Raw genomic sequence first — 22,898 nt, 5'->3', positions numbered from 1 at the left:
TTTTTTGCCTAAAAAGCCTTGGTCAAACCCTTGTTGTAGTATGTGAAAAAGTTTATTCTGTAGTTCACATGTGGGATCTTTTGTTATCCTTCTGTAGCAGAGTTGGTTCGAAAGTTGTCTATTAACTTCGGTGATGTATCGTTCGGTTGCCCAAACCACGATTGATCCCCCTTTGTCAGCTTGTTTTATTATTATTGAAGGGTCAATTTTTAGGTCGAGTAATGCTTCTTTTTGAGCTTTGGTAATATTCGGTTTGACATATTTCCTTTTTTGTTTTTCAACTTCAGCTATTGCTGAAAGGATCACTTTTTCGAAAATTATGACCTCTTTGGGAACTTTTGACGCCGGCGGGCAGAACTTTGATTTCTTCTTTAATCCAGTTGTCTCAGTGCCTCCTTGTATGGGGTTTTCAAGAAAGAAGGTTTTAAGCCGAATTTTGCGGCAGAATTCAATGAACTCTGTTTTGAGTTGTACAAAATTGGTCCCTTTAGTTGGAACAAAGGATAGTCCCATTTCTAAGATGCTAAGTTCTGCATCTGTTAAGACTTTTTCTGATAGATTAAAGATTGGTGAAACAGTTAGTTTTTGTAATTCTGACGTCTTGTTGACATTTCCCATGGTTGGTTTGTGTATCTGGACCTTCCTCTTGGTTTCCTTTGGCCTCTCCCTAAAAAAGGCGGTTGTTGTTGATAGTTTTGTTGTAAATTGCCTCTTCTGTTGAAGTCTAAACGGTTATTCGAGTTATCTACGTCACTGCCACTTGATGATGATGTTGTGTCCGAAAAAGTGATAAAATTGTTTCTCGATCTACCCTGGTATTCGGGCAGGAATTTGCGTGACTCAGGTCGTGAATAAAAGTCAATCTGCAAATAAGGGTAGACTTTATCCAGAGAAAAATTCCTTTTATCCTTTTCCAATTTATTGCTCTTTTGATTTACCGAATAGTCTTTAAACTCTAGAATTTCTTTATCGACTTTATCTAGAAGGGATTTGGCATCCGAAATAAGTTGGTTTGTTTTAATTTCGCTTTCCAAAGTTGCGATTTCTTCTAGTTGATGCTTAGACAATCTTTGAGCCGTTTCTACTGTGAGAACCATGAGGTCCCTACTGCATTTCGTTTCAATTAGACTGTATCCTTTTTTATATATCGGATCGTCTGTAAAAATCACAGGGACGTTGCGAATCTGCAGCCCTCCTGGGATGGTTCCAGCTCTCAAGTGCTCGATTAGAAAATGGCCATGTAAGTCAGTCCTTATTTGTTTTTTCTTGAGCCTTATGAGTCTGTCAGATTCATTGTTGATTTTAGCTGTAGAACTTAATGCGGCTGACGCAAACAATCCGATATATAAAAAAGGATACAGTCTAATTGAAACGAAATGCAGTAGGGACCTCATGGTTCTCACAGTAGAAACGGCTCAAAGATTGTCTAAGCATCAACTAGAAGAAATCGCAACTTTGGAAAGCGAAATTAAAACAAACCAACTTATTTCGGATGCCAAATCCCTTCTAGATAAAGTCGATAAAGAAATTCTAGAGTTTAAAGACTATTCGGTAAATCAAAAGAGCAATAAATTGGAAAAGGATAAAAGGAATTTTTCTCTGGATAAAGTCTACCCTTATTTGCAGATTGACTTTTATTCACGACCTGAGTCACGCAAATTCCTGCCCGAATACCAGGGTAGATCGAGAAACAATTTTATCACTTTTTCGGACACAACATCATCATCAAGTGGCAGTGACGTAGATAACTCGAATAACCGTTTAGACTTCAACAGAAGAGGCAATTTACAACAAAACTATCAACAACAACCGCCTTTTTTAGGGAGAGGCCAAAGGAAACCAAGAGGAAGGTCCAGATACACAAACCAACCATGGGAAATGTCAACAAGACGTCAGAATTACAAAAACTAACTGTTTCACCAATCTTTAATCTATCAGAAAAAGTCTTAACAGATGCAGAACTTAGCATCTTAGAAATGGGACTATCCTTTGTTCCAACTAAAGGGACCAATTTTGTACAACTCAAAACAGAGTTCATTGAATTCTGCCGCAAAATTCGGCTTAAAACCTTCTTTCTTGAAAACCCCATACAAGGAGGCACTGAGACAACTGGATTAAAGAAGAAATCAAAGTTCTGCCCGCCGGCGTCAAAAGTTCCCAAAGAGGTCATAATTTTCGAAAAAGTGATCCTTTCAGCAATAGCTGAAGTTGAAAAACAAAAAAGGAAATATGTCAAACCGAATATTACCAAAGCTCAAAAAGAAGCATTACTCGACCTAAAAATTGACCCTTCAATAATAATAAAACAAGCTGACAAAGGGGGATCAATCGTGGTTTGGGCAACCGAACGATACATCACCGAAGTTAATAGACAACTTTCGAACCAACTCTGCTACAGAAGGATAACAAAAGATCCCACATGTGAACTACAGAATAAACTTTTTCACATACTACAACAAGGGTTTGACCAAGGCTTTTTAGGCAAAAAAGAATTTGAGTACTTAAAAAACATCTATCCTCGCACTCCGGTCTTTTATGTACTCCCGAAAGTACACAAAGATCAACACCATCCACCTGGGAGACCAATTGTCTCCGGGTGCGAGTCACTAACAGAACCCATTTCAAAATTCGTGGACTTTTTCCTGAAACCTTTTATGTCAGAAGTAAAATCTTATCTGAAGGATACCACCGATTTCTTAATTAAATTGGAAACCATGGAGTTCGATAAAAATACACAATTTCTAGTTACATTAGATGTAACATCATTGTACACGGAGATCCCGCAAGATGAAGGACTAGCAGTGATTAAAACATTCCTAGACAGCAGACCCAAACCTGAAAAAATCCCGACAGAGTTCATTATGGAGCTAGCCACGTTTGCTTTAAAGAACAACTATTTTTGCTTCAGAGAGGACTTTTATTTCCAAATCAAAGGCGTGGCGATGGGCTGTCCATTCGCCCCCGAGCTAGCGGTCCTCTATATGTCTAAATACGAAGACAAATTTGTCCATAGCAACAACCCATTCGCCGATTGTATCAGTAACTGGGTCCGATACATCGACGATGTTTTCATGGTATGGTCAGGTGATGAGCAAAAGCTACAATCCTTTGTCAATTGGCTTAACAACAGGACTCCGGATATAAAATTCAGTATGAACTGTTCCAAAATCAAAATGCCTTTCCTGGACGTTGAGGTTTACCCTACGAATGGATGCCTAATGACGACGTTATACAAGAAAGAAACTGACCGCAATCGAGCGCTACATTACTCCAGCAACCATCCACGTAGCCTACGAGAGAACTTGCCCTATGGGCAATTCCTGCGCATTCGCAGGAATTGCTCATTCAAAGACGAATATTTTTTACATGCAGAGAAGCTCAAGGAGAACCTTCTGGCCAGAGGTTACCCGAAAAAACTTTTGAAAAGAGCTATCAAAAGAGCATGGTGGACACCAAGAGAAACATTACTGGAAAGACGTGAAAAATCGCAAACAGAGAGAATGGTTTGCGTCTCGACATTCAATCCAACATCTAATTGGTTTAAGAAAACTATTAATCAAAATTGGCATCTGATCAAAAACCTGGACAACACATTCAATGAGAGACCGCTATTTGCATTCAGGAAAGATAAAAACATAGCCAACCACGTAGTGCGAGCCGCTCTACCTAAGACCAAAAGCACTGATTTAAGAAATTTGTTGTGCCTACCGCCCATAAAAGGACATCACAGATGCGGTACCTGTATTTGCTGCGACTCAACCATTGAAGGATATCTATTTACCCACAATGGAATCCATTGGAAACATGAGAGTTTCACCAATTGTAAATCCAAGTTCGTAGTCTATGGCATCAGCTGCCCATGCAACAAACTTTATATTGGCAAGACCAATCAGGAGATAAGGTTCCGAATCCAGCAACATAAGTCTCGGATTCGCAAAAATGTTCTGAATGCCCCCTTAGTGAATCATTGGGTGACGCAAAAACATACAGAAATGGATTTCAAATGGTCAGTGATATCAAAAGTTGAACAAGACCAGAGAGGTGGAGACTTGGACACCAAACTGCTACAGAGAGAAGCCATGCTCATTATCAAATTTAACACGTCGGTAGACGGATTGAATGAACTCTCCGAGATATACAACTTATGAGTGGCATCCAGTCAGCCACTGAGCTAAATCTCGTTCTTATACCACAGATGAGACACATTCAATAGCATATGTGTAGTTGATCTTCCACTTAGCGGACTCTTCATATTTACTATTTGACAGGTTTCTGTCCAACCAGCGCTTCCCACCTCGCTTTCCGCCCCTATCAGAATACATTCCAGTCATATGTGCAGTGAATGCATATTGACAACAAGTCAGCACACGTTCCAGTGTGCACTTGACACAGTCCGACCAACGCTCTCCCCCAAATTCACGCGCTAATTTTGGCGCCGCGGCAAACTGACAATCCATCTCTAACTACCGATTCTCCCAACATCGTTGGTCTGACTACGACTCCCAGAAGCCTTCGTGATCCCGCCATTTTGCACATGGGTAAAAATGCCCCAATAGGAGTACAGCTACCTAACGGGTGATTTACTCCCAGAGATACAGAGACACGGACAACGCCGGCTCTCCAGGTAACAACACCAAATAGACCGTACTAACTCCGTAGGACTTTCTCCTGGTATTAGTCACCTGATGCAGCCTCCCATTCTCTTGCAGAGAATTTGATCGTTACCGAACCTTAAAACGGCCGGCGAATCTCACGCCGTGCAAGCCCCAGCTCGGGACATCAGCTGACCGAGCAGCATCACGTTCCTCCATTGTCTTCCACCGCGGAGGTAAGCGCTCTAAAACCTTTTTCAAAATATTTCGGATCCGATCTTTGTAGGCGATAGGACGCGCCTTGAATCCTTGTTGCTCTTGCTTTCAGATATCGTTTTGAATCAATCAACGCCTGAAAAAAAGCCCGTAGTTGCTTCTGATTTTAGACAGAACCACCTTCAGTTAACCAGACACAACTCCACACACCCGTAAGCCTCTTTATTAACAACTAGACTACGTGGTTGTATTGTCTCTATGTTGTATGGGTGTGTCCATTACTAACCAGGTGGTGTTCTAGTGTTGATTTCACAGAAATAGGTAACCAAGTTGGCTCTCCTTCCTTTTTTCTTTAGAGTTGTGGCTGAGTTCTCCGTTCCTTAGACTAAGGTAAGACTCCCCCGTTGACCATGCGGTTGTGCACTTACAAAGTGGGTCAGCTTAGTAAAATCTTTCTTTTCTGCTTTGTTTGCAGTCCTATGTCGGTCCTGATGAGAATCCCTGCCAACTAAGGGATTCGAAACGCGTAGACCTTGTCTTTTCTACGGTCAATCTTAAAAAAACAGCATTAAGCCCCATCATTATGTACAGTAGTGGTTTGATGGCCTATGTGTAAAGATTATCAAATTGTAGATTTCTGTTGTATGTTATATGTTAGTGTGGATGCATGAGTAGTATGAACGGTATGAATGTTGGCCCTATGGGCGAATGAACACAGTGGTGTCTAAATGTTTTCAGTAATGTTATTTTCAAGTTAAGTTTTGTATATGTGGTGTAATGAATATGTACTGTATCAGTTTTAAATGTTTTTGAACGTGAACTAAAAACAATTTTCATAGGATTAAATCCAACGAAATAATTGGTTGTCAGTGTTCTTGTTTCATTCAGGTCACGGAACTCTAGCCCCTGGCATCCCTCGGAGATAGGCCTCAATCTTCCGCCATGCATAACTCCGGTTCCCGGTGGGCGATCCGACCGCGGGTGGCATCAATCGCCTCCCTGACAAGTCATCTGCACGATGCCATGCATGCAAACAGGATTAGAGACAGGATAGTCGACGGAGGGCACGGGGGTCTCGGGAGCTCAAAGCTCACGCGGCCATCTTGGTCAAGCGCTAGGCTCCTCCCCTCGTTAATATAATTGGTGAGTTATCACTTCAAACAGATTAATAGTATTACAATTAATAGATTATTCGGATTAATATAAACATGCAGAAATGGGGGGGTATACAAAATGTTGTACTACCCGCTCCAGCAACGCATCTGTGCCTGTCTCACCGGTGCCTGCTGTGGATGTCCCTCCTGTGTCTCATCGACCTCGCATGACTGGAACTGGAAGTGTGATACAAGCACCTCAGCGACTCACTGAGGAGTAGTGATGTTTATATATATAATTTGTACTTTTTATCTAGCAATGTATTGTCTTGTGATTAGAGATAGTGGGACTCCTCTGGTTCCTAACGGACTGCATAGTAGAATAACGTAATCAATGGGGTGTGGTTAATAAAGTTTGTTACTGCAGTGCGTACAATTAATGGTAATGCAGAGCTCTGTGTGTGACGTGATCATTTACCTGCTCCTGGGCTGGTGAGGATGCTAAACTACCAACATTGTTTAAAACCTTTTTTCAAACCAGTATAATATTTCGAAAATTCCTTTGAAATGCGATCTTTGTGTCCTCAATTTGAATATGGATTAAAGTTAAATCTATTCAGCACTGGTATAGTTAGGCTTCTACCATACATAGCAATATTTTATAAGAGAAAAGAGAAAGATTAAAAAAACAAAAAACAGCCAAGAGAATGTATTTCCCCCATTGAAATCTATTTAAGAAGTGGCAATTTCAGACAACAGATAGATAAAGCCCTTTTTGTCTTAAAAACTCGGGAGTCTCCCTTCTGAATCGGGTCTATTGGCATGTATGTTCTACGTTACGACCCGTTCATAAGGTCATATTCCTCTAGGGACAAAGGGTCCTCCTGATGCTTCTGTTCTCCAACACTGCCATAAACGTCTTGCCCCACATGTTGAGTGTTACTCATATTCATTCCTTTTACCAAATGCCATCAATGCTGTACTTTTTCGGAATCTATGAGTATAAACTATTGTATATACGAAACAAATATAATAGACCCGGTTCAGAAGGGAGACTCCCGAGTTTTTAAGACAAGAAGGGCTTTGTCTGTCTGTTGTCTGAAATTGCCACTTCTTAAATAGATTTCAATGGGGGAAATACATCCTCCTGGCTGTTTTTTGTTTTTTTAGGTCGAGGGACCGTCCGGTCTGCCGAAGGCAGAACCGGAAGTCCGGAGATCTTATGATGTTTAGAGTGGCTATTTAGCCCGCCTCTCTTTTTGGCTCTCCTCCATTGGCTGGCTTCCTAAACGGAGGCCAGCCATTGGAGGAGAGAGCCATCCCTCCAAATAGGCTCCGTCTTTTTCAGATTCGGGGGCGTGTTCCGTGCTCTTCTTTCCACTTTTTAGCCACGCCCTTTTTAGGTCTCGGCTCGAAGGCTGCGCTTGCGCAGTCTCGCTCAGAGGTTTAATGTTTTGGAGAAGAGGGGCTTGAACCCGCCCCTCTTCTCTCCTCTTCTCCATTGGCTGGCCTCTTAAATGCTGGCCAGCCATTGGAGAAGAGTCTTTGTCTCGCAAAACAAGCCCCGTCCTTTTCGGATTCGGGGGCGTGTTTTTTCGCTACTTTTCGCTGGGCGTGTTTTTCTCTCCTCCAGCCAATGGCAAGAGGAGAGAAAAGAAAAACACGCCCCCGAATCCGAAACCGCCGCTGCGTTTCTCCGAGGCATTTCTGCTTCGCCTCGGAGAAAGGCGGCGGTGTTCATGGCTCTCGCTGCCCTATCCTCGCAACCTGGAGCTTGTGGTGAGGTGTGCTCTGATGTTTACGTTTCCAACTCAGGTCACAAATCATAACATGTTTAAATCCTGGTTTCTCCACTTGACACCAACCGTGTGATCTTGCGCAAACCACTTTAACTCCCGGTGCAAAGTTCCGGATTCCCCGGGAACGGTCTAAGCTCCAATATTAAGCCTTATCTTGGAAGACTGCATCCTCCTGCACTGGAGCCGCACTGTTGGGGTCCCCCGTACCCCAGGATGTCCTTAGTGCTGGCAGAGCTGCAGAAAGGAGGTCCAAGGGTCCGTCCCTGCCGCGCCGCTCCTTATGCGCCCTTGGCTCCTCTGTGCACTACACCCTCAGCTGCAGCAGGTGGAGAACGAAGGATCCGCTGAAGAGTGGGCGCGGTGCCCTGGCATCCCCGGGTCCGCACGGGTCCAGCTGGGAGTGCGAGGTGAGTGTGTGGGGTGCCACAGGTGCACTCTTCTTCCCCTGCAGTTAGCCTTGCGGAGCTCTCAGCTATGGCACAGTACCGGTGCTTGACACGGATCCTCCCCCCTACCTTTAAGTACAGTGCATCCGCCCTATCTAATTACAGCGCCATTTCCACCCCCCGCAGCCCCTCCCGGCCCCTTGTGCGCTCTATTGTTTGCTAACAAGCTTCTGATGCAATTTAAGAGCCGCCAGACTCTGCCAGGCCGGGAGGATGTGCCTTATTCATAAGGCGCTGCGGTGGCGAACCTTCAAGTCTTGGCACCTTCCACAGTGCCCTCGTGTGATGGGCAAGGCGCTATAGGTCACCCCTCTAAAGGCAGCTCAGTGTGTTGGGACCATACTGCAAAGAGTACCGTTAAACCCAGGCTGTCATGATTGGGCAGATATAGGCCGCAATCCTTACGAGGTCGATATATTTACAGCCATATGTGAAACTCAACCTGTTATCCTTCGGGGATCTATATAATCAGGGCCACTTGAATTATGCGATTCTGCAGCCGCAGCGTTTTCCACATAATTATAGATTTGCCCCATTTGCCACTTGATCCATCCACTGCTGTATCTGCAGATTTTAACCAAACAATGCGTCTAGCTGAATCGCATCAAACGTTACTAAATATGTGGCGACCCCTGTTTCCGCACAATAGAATGCCACCCGCAAAGGTTGACTGGTTATCCATTCTTCAGTTGTTTATGACCGTATTTGGTTGTTAAACTGGTACCAATGAGGTCAAATCTTTGGCCAGAAAGTGTTAGCAAGTATAAAAAAACACAAAATAATGAAGCAATACTATAAAAAAAAGTGCCTCATTATACTGCATAGTTGCCTTTTTTGCCTCCTAGTTTGGTCCTCCCTTTCTGCGTCATTCGAGTGGCCTAGGAGATAATAAATATCATAATTCAAATTAGGCATGTCATCTTTCCGAGGTCGATAAAAATAGTCCTGCAGGTGACACAGCCTTTAATCCTTCTGAGGCTGCTAATGTGAAGGACATTCTACTCACTCCCTCCACTGTTCAACAGCAATCTAGATGATACCATGAAAGGGGTGGGGGAGGGGGGAAATAAATGCTCTATAATTGTATTATCTTAGCTTTTATTTGTCTCGAGGATTGTATTCACAATGTTCGCATACACTATACATTGGTTCTTTTCTCTCCGGCAGATCTAGCATCTTTGAGCTTACACCTTTACTGCATCTCCTTTCAGCACTGAAGTTGGCAGACATAGTGATTGTGGTGCGGCTGTGGTAGGAAGGGAACGTTTGGGAGTACTTGTGAGGGGGGAGATTAAAGTTAACAACCTCTGACTGTTCGGGGCAACGCGTTCTGCTTACATGATGAGTGTGAGCTCAGATGCATGATGGGTCGTGTAGTTTCCTTGGTCCTTGCGAGGGTAGTTAATCCTACCCAGATTGTAGTTTTGTTACAGGTTCGGATTTATAATTCTCCTGTAAGAATGAGTTAAAAGTAGGGCTACAAGTCTTAGAAGGCACAGCGAAAAACATGAACTCGGCGAGCTGCTCACGCATGGGTCAGGGCACACGAGAACTTAAACAAATTTGCCTTCAAAGTCTCCTAAGTGGTCGAGGTCAAGAGGCAGGTCAGTGGGTCCTATAATTCAAACAGAGGACGTAGACTTAGGGCTAGAGCAGCCGACTTTGGAGCTGACACACAGGGTTCGAGTGTCGGCCTTGGTTCAGCATCCTGTGATATCTTAATCTTCCCGTGTTTATAAAAAATGAATGTGTCTTGTGTAAGGTAACTGGTGGTCATTTAAAGTGCTCCAATACCTTCGGGTAGAGGTTGCGCTATATCAACCTGAAAAAAAATAAACAATGGATCTAGGAAGAGAAGGGGGCCGCAGAGGTGGTTGTTCATAGCTCTTTGACTTCACAGCCTGTAAGCGCTTTGTGAATATACACATCGTTAGTTTAAACAAGCGCGCGCCTCGCGCTACAAGTGGGAGGGGTGGGGGGGGGGGGGGGGGAGTGCAAGAGCACACAAAGCGTTTACCTTGCAGGAGCATTTGAGAGTGATTAAGCTATTGACATTGTAAATAACAATGCCTTTTCTTTAAATCTTTTAAAAACAACAACATAAACAAAAATAATGTCATGAGCAATGCCAATAGCTCTAACTTTAACAATGCCGAGACCATTGCATTGTAAATGCTTGTTTAATGTTAAGACGTTTATGGCAGTGTTGGAGAGCAGAAGTATCAGGAGGACCCTTTGTCCCTAGAGGAATATGACCTTATGAACGGGTTGTAACGTAGAACATACATGCCAACTATCTTTGTTTGCGATCCGCATTCATGTTCTGGGTATCCTTACCCTCTGTAGAACTAAACACAATCCTTCCCGTTTCAATATGGCCCCCATGATCTGGCCGCACATCATGTGACGCTGACACGTAATTTTGCGTGCTGACATCACGCGCGTCCCTAAAATGAAAAGGGAGCTCCGGCGTTCAAACTCCAACATGCAGGAGTAACTGGACCTCAATTAGGTGCTGGGTCGGGTTACTCCTATGACAAAGTAAGTGTTTCGTTGTTTTTAGCGATACTGCTTTTTTGTCCGAATTCTGGGTAACGGTATTGATAATTGATTTGAATGCCCTTTTGTACAGTGTATGCCACTAGGAGTATCTTGACAGTGACTACCTATGGGGTACAAAACTGACTACGTCTTCTTCCCTGATAAGTGTACATGGTTACGGTGTGCCTGTCTCTCAAATAGATTATCACGCCGACATTATTGTGGTCGTATCAGTGCACCGGGGAGAATTGTCTGAATAGTGCAGGTCTCTGGGCTGTTTACGTGTTCACGAGATGCTGAATGAGTGATTTGCAGGTGTGTCATACATGTTAACATGATTTAATAAAGTCCACCTCACCATGCACGACTAGGAATATTTAACTCACTCATAATTAATCACGGCACTGTGTTCACAATTAAGGTTTAATGACCTCGACAACAATCTCATGTTTTTTTACAAATACCAGAAGATAGTTTCAAATCCTTAAATTAGACTGGTTATGCTGCTAGAGCTACCTGTATCTTTGCCAACTGTACCCGTGTCTTATTGATGAATTGCCTCCGACCTGAATCTTGGTCATCACATTCATTTGGAATCAAAAGTGATCTATACTTGCACGCTTATCCTGGACCAATACATCCTGAGACTGTCACTATATGCTTGGGACAAGTTCGGTGCATGCTGTGATGTGCTTTCACTCAATGCTTAGGTAATGCCGCTATGGGACACCCCAAATTCCGGTGCCTGGTTGAGGAACTGAATATGAGATACTGGTAAATAGAGTACTGCTGAGAGGCGTGCGACCTATACGTTGATGGTATATCTTCACATGGCAGGAAGTGCTGAGCCTATTTTCGGTGGGAATGGGGTAGTTCATACATTATTGGGCACTTTGCCAGGCAGACTAAGCGCTATGGGGCGTTCGAGACGTCGAGCCGTGTGACTCAGCAACTTTGACGTTGCACATATAGACGAATGGAGGCACAGGAGTGGTAACACGTTTTTACCAAGCGATGCGAGAAGACACTGTTGAGCCCGTGTCACATGTCCGTCAAAAATGGGAAATGGACTGCAATGGGCAGTTCCTGGATAAGCAATGCGAGGTGCACTTGCACTTATTAAAACTGCAACCAGTAACGGCAGAATCCGAATTATTCAATTTAATTTTGTACATCATACATGCATAACAACAGCTATGCTTCGCAAATTAGACAATACGAAGTCACTTCGGTATCGTAAGCATGACCATGACAGAGCGAAAAAGCGTCGCCTGACATGGAAATGTAGTAAAATACAGGATTACTGAGAATAGGTGGCGGACACGTACTGACATAGATTACACCTTGATCTGCAGGGCACACCGCAACTCTTCTTACTGGAAATAGGAGCCCCTGTTGTGAAACACTCGTCAAAGAAAAAGTGTAGGTTTTGTCCTACTGCTGGCCAGGCGATGGCTGGTAATTCATTGGCTTAGTGCTAAGGTCCCAATGGTTGAGGGGTGGTTAAAAGTTGTTGCTGCATAGTGCGTTGCCAAGGGTGTTAAGATGAAAGTAGGGAGTACTGGCCCCCAACTCACGGATGTCCTGGAACTATGGCACAAATTGCTCAGAGCGCTGAGATTTTCCCCAGATGAATGCCACCATGAGGGTAGGAGAGGATGGACCACATGTACTTCAGGCTTATGTCGAGATATAAAGCTATGTGGGTGATGGGGTTTCTTTTTTCCACCCTGTTGGCTGAAGACTGTACCTTACTTTTACATCCTAACCTCTTATTTATGTACCCCGGAAAGTCATCTTACTTGTCCATGTGCACATGTGATATTGAGATTTTAAGTTTATTATTGTGAGACATTCTGGTTACGTTTGGCCACAGTTAAGTCTGGTTAAGTTTGGAGAGAGATTTTGTACTACTCTGGAGTGAAAAATCCTTTGACGTAACGAGAGAGAGTACTGCGTATCTGCAATTCCTGGTGTGATATTTGTAAAAATGCAATAAAAGATATATTTTTTTAAGTGATCTATACTTACTAACCAATGTGGGACTTGGATGGGTCCTGACGAAAGTTGCAAGACTTTTGGGCAAAAAAGCAGCTGAAATATGTTGACCAGACAGCGGGAGGTCATTAAACTCTTCTACACATGTCATTTACTGTTTTTAACAATGCCAAGGCTGTTTGTCACCATTTAAAATTAATTTAGCAACTTTAGGCATTTTTAAACACCACTGCCCCCTTGTTTTAGTCCCCTTGTCTAAAACCTATAGACTACCAAACTAAGTGCTCCCCCATGAGTGGGGTTGAGCCCGCCCGTACCAAAAAATCATACAGGGTGAGGACTTGATGATGAAGCATGCCCCACAGAAATATGTAGGTGAGAGTCCACCCAGAAATGGGAGCTCTGTCATCTTTTGGAGCAGAGGCTTTCTTTGTGGAAATCTGAGGTTAACTCCTTGTCGTTTTTACACTTGTGTATGGGGAGCGACTGTTTCCCACCAGTCATATGTAGATTGCCTATGTGGGATCTCTGTCCATTGCTTTTTGGTCAGTTACACTTTGCAACAAGGGACTTGGAGTTCTTCTTCTCTCATTTTGAACATTGTTCGCAAAGTCAGGAGATTCACATGGAGAATAAAGGACTGGGAGAATGTGTTGACAAAGGCTACATATAATTTACATTTTAATATAGGTCACATAAATACCAAGTAAATAATTATGTTGTCTTTGTTTGAAACGGCAGTGCATCCCTTGCAGATTTCTCTGGGAGTTATCTTCAGCAACCCTATAGTGTTTCTTTTGATTCGCTATTGTTATCTTTTGCCCAGTCTCTATTCTAGTTTGCGAATTGTGTAATAATAATAAATAATAATAATAAGCACATTTGTAAAGCACCTGGTTACACTCGGCCAGTGTGTTCCCGTGCTGCGGTGCAAAAAAACTGCCTCAAAGCTACACCCTATCCTACCCAGGCGTGTCTATCCAGGGGGGAAAAGATATGTTTTCAGAATTTTCCAGAAGGTATCCTCCGAGCCCTCCAACCGGAGGCTCATGGGCAGCTTGTTCCATTGCTGTGCCGCCAAAAAGCAGAAGGAGCGGCCACCCATCCTAGCTCTCTTAATGGCAGGGACACACACCTGGCCCGTGTCTATCCCAAACCATCCTAGATGCTCACATTTTTGTTAATTTCTCTCAGTATCGTTAGAGCTCAGCAACCAATGTTGGACTCTTGTCACTTCATGTATGAATCTTGCTCCACATGCCTGGTTTTGGTTATCGGTATGTAAACTTACTATTTTGAAGGCGAAGTACGTATTCTTTGCACCCAACAGAAATTCAAAGTTAAATCTTCTAAAAAAGTTATTGTAGCCGAATTTCCATGTAGAAATATGTTTTGTTATGGGAGAAACTGTTTTTGCAAGCAAAATGTCCCAAAAACCTAAATTAGCTTTTCTGTACTAAAACAAATAAACAGATGTTATTGTTTACCACAAACTTGACAAGTTTCGAGTAAGTGATGTTTTGCAATGTTATCTAACCCCATTTTCAAGCAAAAGTTGAGCTAATTTGTTCCACATCTACCATGAGTGTGCGCCATTCCATTTGCAGTATCAACAAATTCCCAGTGGTTTATTTAGTTTTTTTTCTAATGTTCTGTGTTAATGGTGCCATCTTTGTGTATGCGTTTTCTGCTCGCTTTAGTATTCTGACCTCTCACTTATGCAGACTTCCATGATCACTTCTAGCTGCTGTTGCTAATTCCTTTGTAGTACAAGTATTTTGTTCCCTCTTTGATGCTGTTTGCTTGTCAGACACTTGCGTTATCTTTGTGCCATCTTAAAGAATAGAGTTGCAAATAGTGCTGGCCGCACGACCAACAAACTAGACCGAAATCATTATCGTTCATAGTTATCTCCATTTAAATGTGAATTGGAATTGAAGTTTCAAATCAGCTTGCAGAGGTATGTATTGTTCCTTCAGACTTGGTAAAATTGCTGGTCTTAACATGGAGGGTCAACAATTTTAACTGTAGAATTTCAAAACTAAAAAAATCGTGACAAAATAATTTTATAGTGGAAAAACTCTAAAAGTGCAAATATTTCTATAATTCGTAATGGAAAAATTGGCAGGAACTGAAGAATTACTTGTACTTAAAACAAAATTGAAAGTTCCTCACTTCTTTATGTGCCGGAATTCACATCTTCCAAGAGAATGATGTTAGGAGCCTCCACAAAAGGGTGTGCAAAGTTGTTTTTTTTGTGTGGCTTTTGCAGTCTTGCAAGGAACTGGATTTTCACACTTTTCAGAGCTTGTGAAGCTTCCCATTTTTCATCCTAAAATCCAAGGTTAAAACTGTACTGCTTTCTGCAAGGTGTATCTTATGTGCAACCATTTTGCTAGTGCTAAATAGGGAAATATGCTGTGTAAGTTGTCAAAACCTTATGTTTTTTGTTGAAATGCGGTAAAGTAAAAATAGTTTCATCCCTGGCTAAGTTTTCTATAGAACTTCTCAAAGGTTGTAAAAGTAATTAAATAGCTTACCACTCCTTAGTTTTCACCAGGAATCCAAAGAGAAGAAAACAAAAGATCACAAATACTACTTAGAGTACCATCAAAGAGGCGAAGGCCTGGGAACCTTAATGACAATCAGATTGCCACTAATAATAGTCTCAAACAGGAAGTACCTAGAACCCAGGAAAACCTTGAGGAGGAGATTTTGTTTCCAGCAGGGCCAGCGCAGTGACGGTGGTGACATGGCCGCTGACAGGAGGGGAGAGACTGGACCTGAGGTGCAGCCTCCCTCTGGAGAGACTCTGGATCATTGACTGATGTGACCATGCGAAAACAGTAGAGTTCTCCAAAGCCAGTTCTGGTGCGCCGGTTCCATGCCAGATTTTTAAGATAACTACATTTATCTAAATGGGGATATGCTAAAAATCTGGCATGGATCCAGCCCTCTAGTACTGATTTTGGGGAACCCTGCGAAAGAGGATGCGAGTTCCAAGGAGTGAGGAAGGCACAGATGAGATGAAGCCCAGAACGCCTGAGGGGCCAGTAGTCTTCTGCACAATTTGTTTTGATATACACATGGAAAAGCTATGTGTTGCGCTGATCTCACCCACAACAACTGGACTGTTGATGCTCTGAAAGCAGCTTTACTTCTTGGTACTTTCATGGTATCCATGTTGGAAGAAAAAAAGGCTGCTCACTTTATTTTGGCCTTTAGCTAGTGCTTGTGATCAAATATCTACATGTTATAGGTATAACGATCTATAGAAATACGTTTATATGCAAGACATTTGTTGTAACTAGTGTAACTGTGCAATTTATTTTTGTAAGGAAACTTCTTTAATTATTCCTCTTGTAAACTGCTTGTGTGCAGTAGTAACAGTAGGACTAAATTGCTAGGATTGAAGGATTCCCAAGGAAGGATTCACCAGGATTGCTCCAATGTTTAGTAAGGAAAGGCCGGACACAATGCACTCTCAAGGAATGAATGGCAAGCACTCAAAGAGTACACATAAGAAGGATATGGTCACTGACTTTTGGAATGTTAAAAGGAAAGGAAACAGTAGAGACTGTCCAACAGGAGCAACTGAACACACAGATATGAGCACTTTTAAGGATGACTTCAGGGAAAGCTTCTTGTGGGAAATGGTCAATGATGCTAGAGGCTGCTGCCACAAATCCGCCTTGTCAACAAGAGGAACACAAATCCAAAGGTTTTCCAGGTTCTTGAAGTTCCCGTAAGACCATAAGCCTGGTAAACAAGGACTAGAGCAAAGGACACTTGGCATACCAGGTCATACCAAGTCACAAAATAGTAAATAAATATGGAGTCATAGATCTCAAGGGGAATACGTCCTTTTGAGACTGCTTTCCCTCATCAGTGGGGATACTGAGGAAAGGAGGTGTGTTGAAGCAACAATAGGGTAGGCTAAAGGAAGAAATATAACATTTGTTATGCTCATTGTTTGGTAAGGCACCCGCTACAAACTGAATCTTCAGGAGATGTGATGTTTAGAAAGAGATCCCAAGAGCGGAGGATAATGTTGGAAGTGGAACAGGGTACAGCAGTAAATAAAAGCAGAGTAGGGCAGTGAGAGAGGTACCAAAGATGGACACAGACACTCCAGGGAAGCAGAGGTATGTACTCGCACCACTCTCTCTCCACACTGTCTACAATCCTCCCTTCCTGCTCTGTCCATCTCTCTTGTCCCCCTGGATACATGGATGCAATTACGCATAGGTAGCCTACAGCTGAAGAGAAAGTAGTTGGGTAGGGTGGAAATAGAAGGCAGTCATATTCAAACAAACTTCAAGTCAAGAAAAAAAAATCTTTATTTGGTTAAAAACCATAAAAGAGTACAAATTCATTTAAAATTACACAATAAATTCACGAAATAAAATCTCCGTACTTAAAATCTAAAAGGTCCCATGCCAACTCGCCCTTTCTCATATAGGGCTAAGCAAAGAACAGCTGGAAATGATGATGACCAAGATTCAGGTCGGAGGCAATTCATCATTAAGACACCGGTATAGTTAGTAAAGATACCGGTAACTCGAGCAGCATAACTAGACCCATTTCAAAGTATAATTTCTGGTAATTTGGTAAAACAAGCACTCAATGGGTCCTGCATATGGAAGGAAATCATTATGAGCCCAAATACAATGAAGTCATATTGTCTGCAGAAGAAGAGGAAAACAAACAGTAATTGCTAACATTGCACTGTATTAATTGCCTGTCAACATTTACTTGCCTGCCAATTTGCGCAGTCTAACTACAGCTGTAATAAATCTGTAAACTGCAAGGCACACATTGTTGGATTGCAACAGCTGGAAATGGTGCAGCACTACTTTACATGCTTTAAAATGTAAAATGAAGCTTCTTAACAAGGGCATTAGAATATCCTTTCCGAGGTGCCTAAATATGTCGCATCAAAAAACAAAAGGAGTAATTGTGTTTGAGACGAAATTGAATTACTTGGGCATGGAATAAGGTCTCTACCATGGTGCGCCACAGAGGGGTAGGATACTAGTAAGTGAACCATATTAAGTCTGAATCTTACCAAATCAAACCTCTAGTGCCTTGGTACCATGCGGTTAGTTGTACGTTGCGAGATATATGCTTCCACTGTCCTCTTGCCGAGCTGTGCTGCTACTCTTTCCCTTGCCGACAAATCCAATAATTCATCCTTAATTGAAACTCTGATAGATTGACTGACATTCTGTGGTTTATCATAAAGATCTGGCATTCCAATTGAACATAACTTGGCTTTGACATGGGACACCCATTTGCTGTTGCAAGCTTTGGCTAGATTCAAACAGTCAGCTATTACCATTTGACTAAGTACAGTTTCCGGCCTACACTAGACCGAGTGCCATAACATGGCCGGTGCTATCTTTATGAAGTCTCCTAAATATTGTAGGCCTAATTCTTCATGACATATTGAAGCTGGGGCACTCCTTCGTAGTGAGAACAATCACGTAGAAAATTATTTTCACTAAACAGCACCAGTGCAAAATCGCAGTACCCCCAGATGCCTGCATCATAGGAGGTGGCTGAGATGTGTCTGACCTTATAGATTTTGGGTATTACCTCTAGTGGTGATGACTCCAGTTTGGTAGCTAACGTAAACCGAGGTGGAATGGTCTGCTCAAGCTGCGCCGATCTCACATTTGACAGATGTTTCCAGGAACTCATGCTATCAAGTAGAATCCCTAAGTATCTAAAGGTGGAAACTCACTGTAATTTGGAGCCAATAACATAGAGGGCGCTAGTCTTACTTAACGAGCGACCCTAAACCATGGAAAATGATTTTGTTTTGTTGGTGGACAGACCAAGGTTGCCCATAAATGCAACAAATCGGTCCAGCAGCCTCTGGAGACCCATCACAGTCCTTGACATAAGAACACAGTCATAAGCACCGGGAGACTCCTGGTTCCCGCCATAGGTGATTCAGCCTCTGTTCCCAGCATATATATAAATGTCAGGATCGTTTATATAAAGACTATAATGGAAGGGGCCAAAAAACAAACTTGTTTGACACCCCACCTGATCTTAATTGAGATTGTGCATTCTCCATTAGGGCCAAATCTAACACACCCCTCTACATCCTCATGAAGTTAGGAGAGCAAATAAACGATCCTAGGGTCAGCCTCCCTTCCTAACATCATCCTCCATACCCTGCCTCTGATTACATTAATAAACTTTTTTCCCAGATGTGCTCTGGGATTCTTGAGAGATCAGGACATTAGAATCTTTGAGTGAAGGTCTCTCCAGGAGCAGCAGTGGAATTCTCTTAGCTCTGGTAGACCTGCCTATGCGTTAAGAGTTCTTGTTCTGCTGTTAGGCAGCTAGTGTGGCAGCTGTTTTGAGACCTCATTGATCTTACATTGACCAGGTCTATGCTTCGAAATGCACCTATATGTTTTCAACAAAATAGACACAGCACAACTAACATACACCAGTTCTAGTATATAATGCATGCTTTGCTCTTGGTGGACAGTTTTTTTCATGTGGCTTCTCAAATGGGTGTATTGTTTTGTGGTTGGCCATCGTTTATGGTGTTCACTCAGCACTGCCCAACATAAATGGCAAATTTCAGGGCTTTTTAATTATTCATTTATTTTTGCGAATCATAATTTACCTGTGAATTTCTTATTTTCTTATGTTGTACCCAATCCGCCCTGAGCAGTGGCTTTGGCCACACGCAGCACGGGTTAGTCACAAGGCATAGCGTGTTTTTTTTTTTCCATTAAAATAATTAGAAAAAATTGTGCTATTTCAAATTCCAGATGGTATCCACATCCTTAAAATTTTAAGACACCATGTGATTTTACTGTGGCAAATTCATTTATTTTTCATTTTTCTACCTCATTTTCCACACCTCTGAGTGCCCTCTAGCACTTCATTGAGTTCAGACATCTCTCATTGTGCCTAAGCTTTGCTGTGGAATATTTTTCCATGGTGCTAAAATTACAATTTTGATCAAAATCACGATTTTCAAGATGATGGGGGAAAAAATGTATCCCTCAACCACATATGGAGATCGAAAAACTCTCACCGTCCATATATTTCTGATATATATGGACGGTGAGAATTTTTATATATATGCATATATGAGAGAGATAGATCCATAGAGACACATACTTATGTACATCAGAGCGTGTGTGTGTTATATATGATAGTGAGTTAGTGAGTGAGTAAGCACAATGGGCACTTCATTAGTTCAGGTCCTGACAAGGCTGACTTTGCCATCCATCCTTCCAATGGTCAGCTAAATTAGTGCCCTAAGAACTTCGAGCAAAGGAAGTGCAATAAAAACACGTTATTGTGATATATTTGGGCACACACATATAAAACAACCATTCACTGAAGTGTCTGCTTATTTACACAACACCTGTACCAATAAGCAGACGATAAGCATAACATTGATATTCCAATTATGTGCAGATTGAAGAAGGTGTTCAAGCCACGTACTCCACACTACCACTGGTATAAGGAAAATTGATTATGAAAATCGGTACATTACATAGTTAAATTCTTTTATATAGTAAGGTATCTGGAGAAGCATAGACCCACAGATCAAAGATCTTTTCACGGACTCATGAGCACTTTGTGTTGAGTTTGGCTTCTTATTAAATACTGGAATCTACATGGAGCAATTAAGTGACTTTGTAAAGCAAATATCTACTTTCATATCAATTGATTACCTATACATGGACCAGAACTAGGCAATCTCTGTTACTCTAACTATAATACAAGTGGAGGACCATTATACCAACTACAGAATTGACATTTATGCTTGGATATGTCCTTCCGATTTAGCATCCACCCACTGCATCAGGCAACATAGAACAGGGGCCCTGCGACTTCAGCCACTGACTTTTGTGTAGCATTCAGTGACAGAATTTTGTCGGATCACATTGCACATTCGCCTAAACTGAAGTGAACTTCAGTGCCAGGGCTTGTGGGTCCATACTTATACGGCATGTATTCTTTTTTATCTTCATTTCAGTTTTGTGGCATTTGCTTGCAAACAAACCAAATATATAACAATTGCACCTCCTTTCCAAGGTTTGCTTCATACTAAATACCTCTCAGTATACACGTCCCCCCCCCCCCCCCCCGACACACATATTTATAATGCCTCCTAGTCTGATCGCCGTCACTCGCTGTCAGGATTGGTACCTACAATCCAGAAATGTTAGCAGCACTCCTTGTCAGGGACTGTGGGCAAAACCCGGATGTGTGTTGCAGCATCTCCCAACAGACAATGTTTTGCAGGAGCCACTGGCCTTTCTCGCGGCATTATGCTCGGGCATAAATCAAAACAGCTGCCCTGGGTACAAAACATGCAATTACTGCCTGGCTGTAGTATATAGCTTTAAGATGTATAAGAGTCATACAGTTCTAGATTGTAGAATGTATTGTGTGTGTGAGTTCTGTAGTAAGACAGTTCTGCTGTGGAGACTGTCAGCGTTGGTGGTGTTATTCCCGTGTGCGGGGGGCTGTAATAAAGAACTCATCTTATACCATACTTCTTGAGTTGGACTTCATTTATGAGTATACTACATTGAATTGGCGACAAGGATGCTCAGCCCCCTGCCAACGTTTGGAACGAGTGCGTGATTTCAGACTCAATTTGGGAAATTTATGGATTATACGACGAAAGGAATCACAACGGAAGTTACAACTTGTGCGTGAGTCCAATTGCGCTTGCTAGCAATCCGTGAGATAGTTTTCTTTTTGTTTGTTTATCCATTTAGTCAACCCTGCCAACGCTAGTGCTGCGTATATTTGAAAGTGCGGCAGTTATTTTAAGACTTCAGTATTGCTTACCTCGCGCGAGTGACGACGTCCATTCTTCAGCGCGTAAGCTTGCTTTGAAAGACGCTTCTAGCTGGTGGCAGAGCAACGCGCAATACGTCAGTCTACGTGTGTTACGAGGTCACGCAACGTGACCCTGGCGGCCATCTTGGTTATCTGATCAGTGCTAGAAATGCAATACAAGTGAAGCATTTCGATCGGAACATCGTTTCAGACAGTTTTCAGTTCAAGAAATTTACCGTTTTGCATAGAAATTCCTCCATTACCATTTTATTATTTGCCATACTTATTTATAGTAGACATTTAAAGTTAAGTGAACATGGATGGTGAATCTAGCACAGTCTCCACTGCAAGCAAGAACTCACAAAGTACAAATGTCAGCATAACTCTCAGCAATCCAAAAGAATTCTTAGTTAATCCTGGAGAACCCGTTATTAAATGGCAAGAATGGAAAGAGTATTTCATTAATTACATTGCTACCTTGGAGGATAATGGTAGTATTATGTCTCCTGAAAGGAAAAAAAGAATTTTAATGCATTGTTTAGGACCTGAAGGTCTCAGGGTATATAATCAGATGCAGAAAAATGAGAGGAGCGCAGATGTTGACGTGTTCAAGTGCGCAATTGCTGATCTTGATGAGCATTACTCACCTATTGTGTGTGCGGCAGTATCTAGACGCACATTTTATAAACGGAAACAGGAGACTAATGAATCAATCGAAGATTATGTCTCCGCTTTAAAGAATCTTGCCATAAAGTGCAAATTTGGGGCTTTACATGACGACATGATTAGAGACCAAATAGTCATGTGTACAAAGAATAAAAGTATCCAAGACAAACTCTGGATTGAAGGTGACTCTAGCCTTAAAGACATCATTACATTAGTTAAGAAGGCGGAATTGTCAGAAAGGTGTGCTAAAGCTGTTTCTCATTCAACTGAGACAGTCACTGTTAATAAAGTTACTGACACCAGAAAAGACAAAAGTGTTACGTACAAACAATCTAAATCGTATCAAAGCAATTGGAAACCACCTTACACCAAGAAAGAGGAAAATTCTTCTTCTCAGTCCGGCTTTGTATGTTACAGATGCGGAAGTACTGCGCATACTGCGAGATTTGAAAAATGTCCTGCTAAATCTACAAAATGTTCTGTATGCGGAATCGTGGGACATTTTTCTAAAGTTTGTAGAAGGAAGCGTTATAAAAAATCACATGTAAGTTGCATCACTAACAGCAATTCAGATTTGTCAGACAACAATGAAGATGAAGACTCTCCAGAGAACTCGAGTATTTCCAGCGGCATTACAAAACATGTTGTGGTCAATATTACGAGCAATGATAGCAACAAACCTTTATGTATGATTTCCTTTGGAGGTGTGGT

General features: G+C 42.1%; 1 protein-coding gene across 1 annotated transcript in view; it reads left to right on the top strand.

The window, feature by feature from the left end:
* The first annotated feature begins 10,556 nt into the window (after window positions 1-10,556).
* SMUG1 (single-strand-selective monofunctional uracil-DNA glycosylase 1) overlaps window positions 10,557-22,898 on the top strand; it is a 121,964-nt gene continuing 109,622 nt past the window's right edge. Inside the window, exon 1 of the mRNA XM_085654732.1 lies at window positions 10,557-10,688. The gene's annotated coding sequence lies outside the window, so the exon portion shown is untranslated. The remainder of the gene's footprint in view (window positions 10,689-22,898) is intronic.

Source organism: Triturus cristatus, chromosome 4_1 (assembly GCF_964204655.1).
Source record: "Triturus cristatus chromosome 4_1, aTriCri1.1, whole genome shotgun sequence".
In the NCBI taxonomy this organism is placed as follows: domain Eukaryota; kingdom Metazoa; phylum Chordata; class Amphibia; order Caudata; family Salamandridae; genus Triturus; species Triturus cristatus.
Note: the sequence above shows the minus strand (reverse complement) of the source record. Positions and strands in the feature narration are given on the sequence as shown.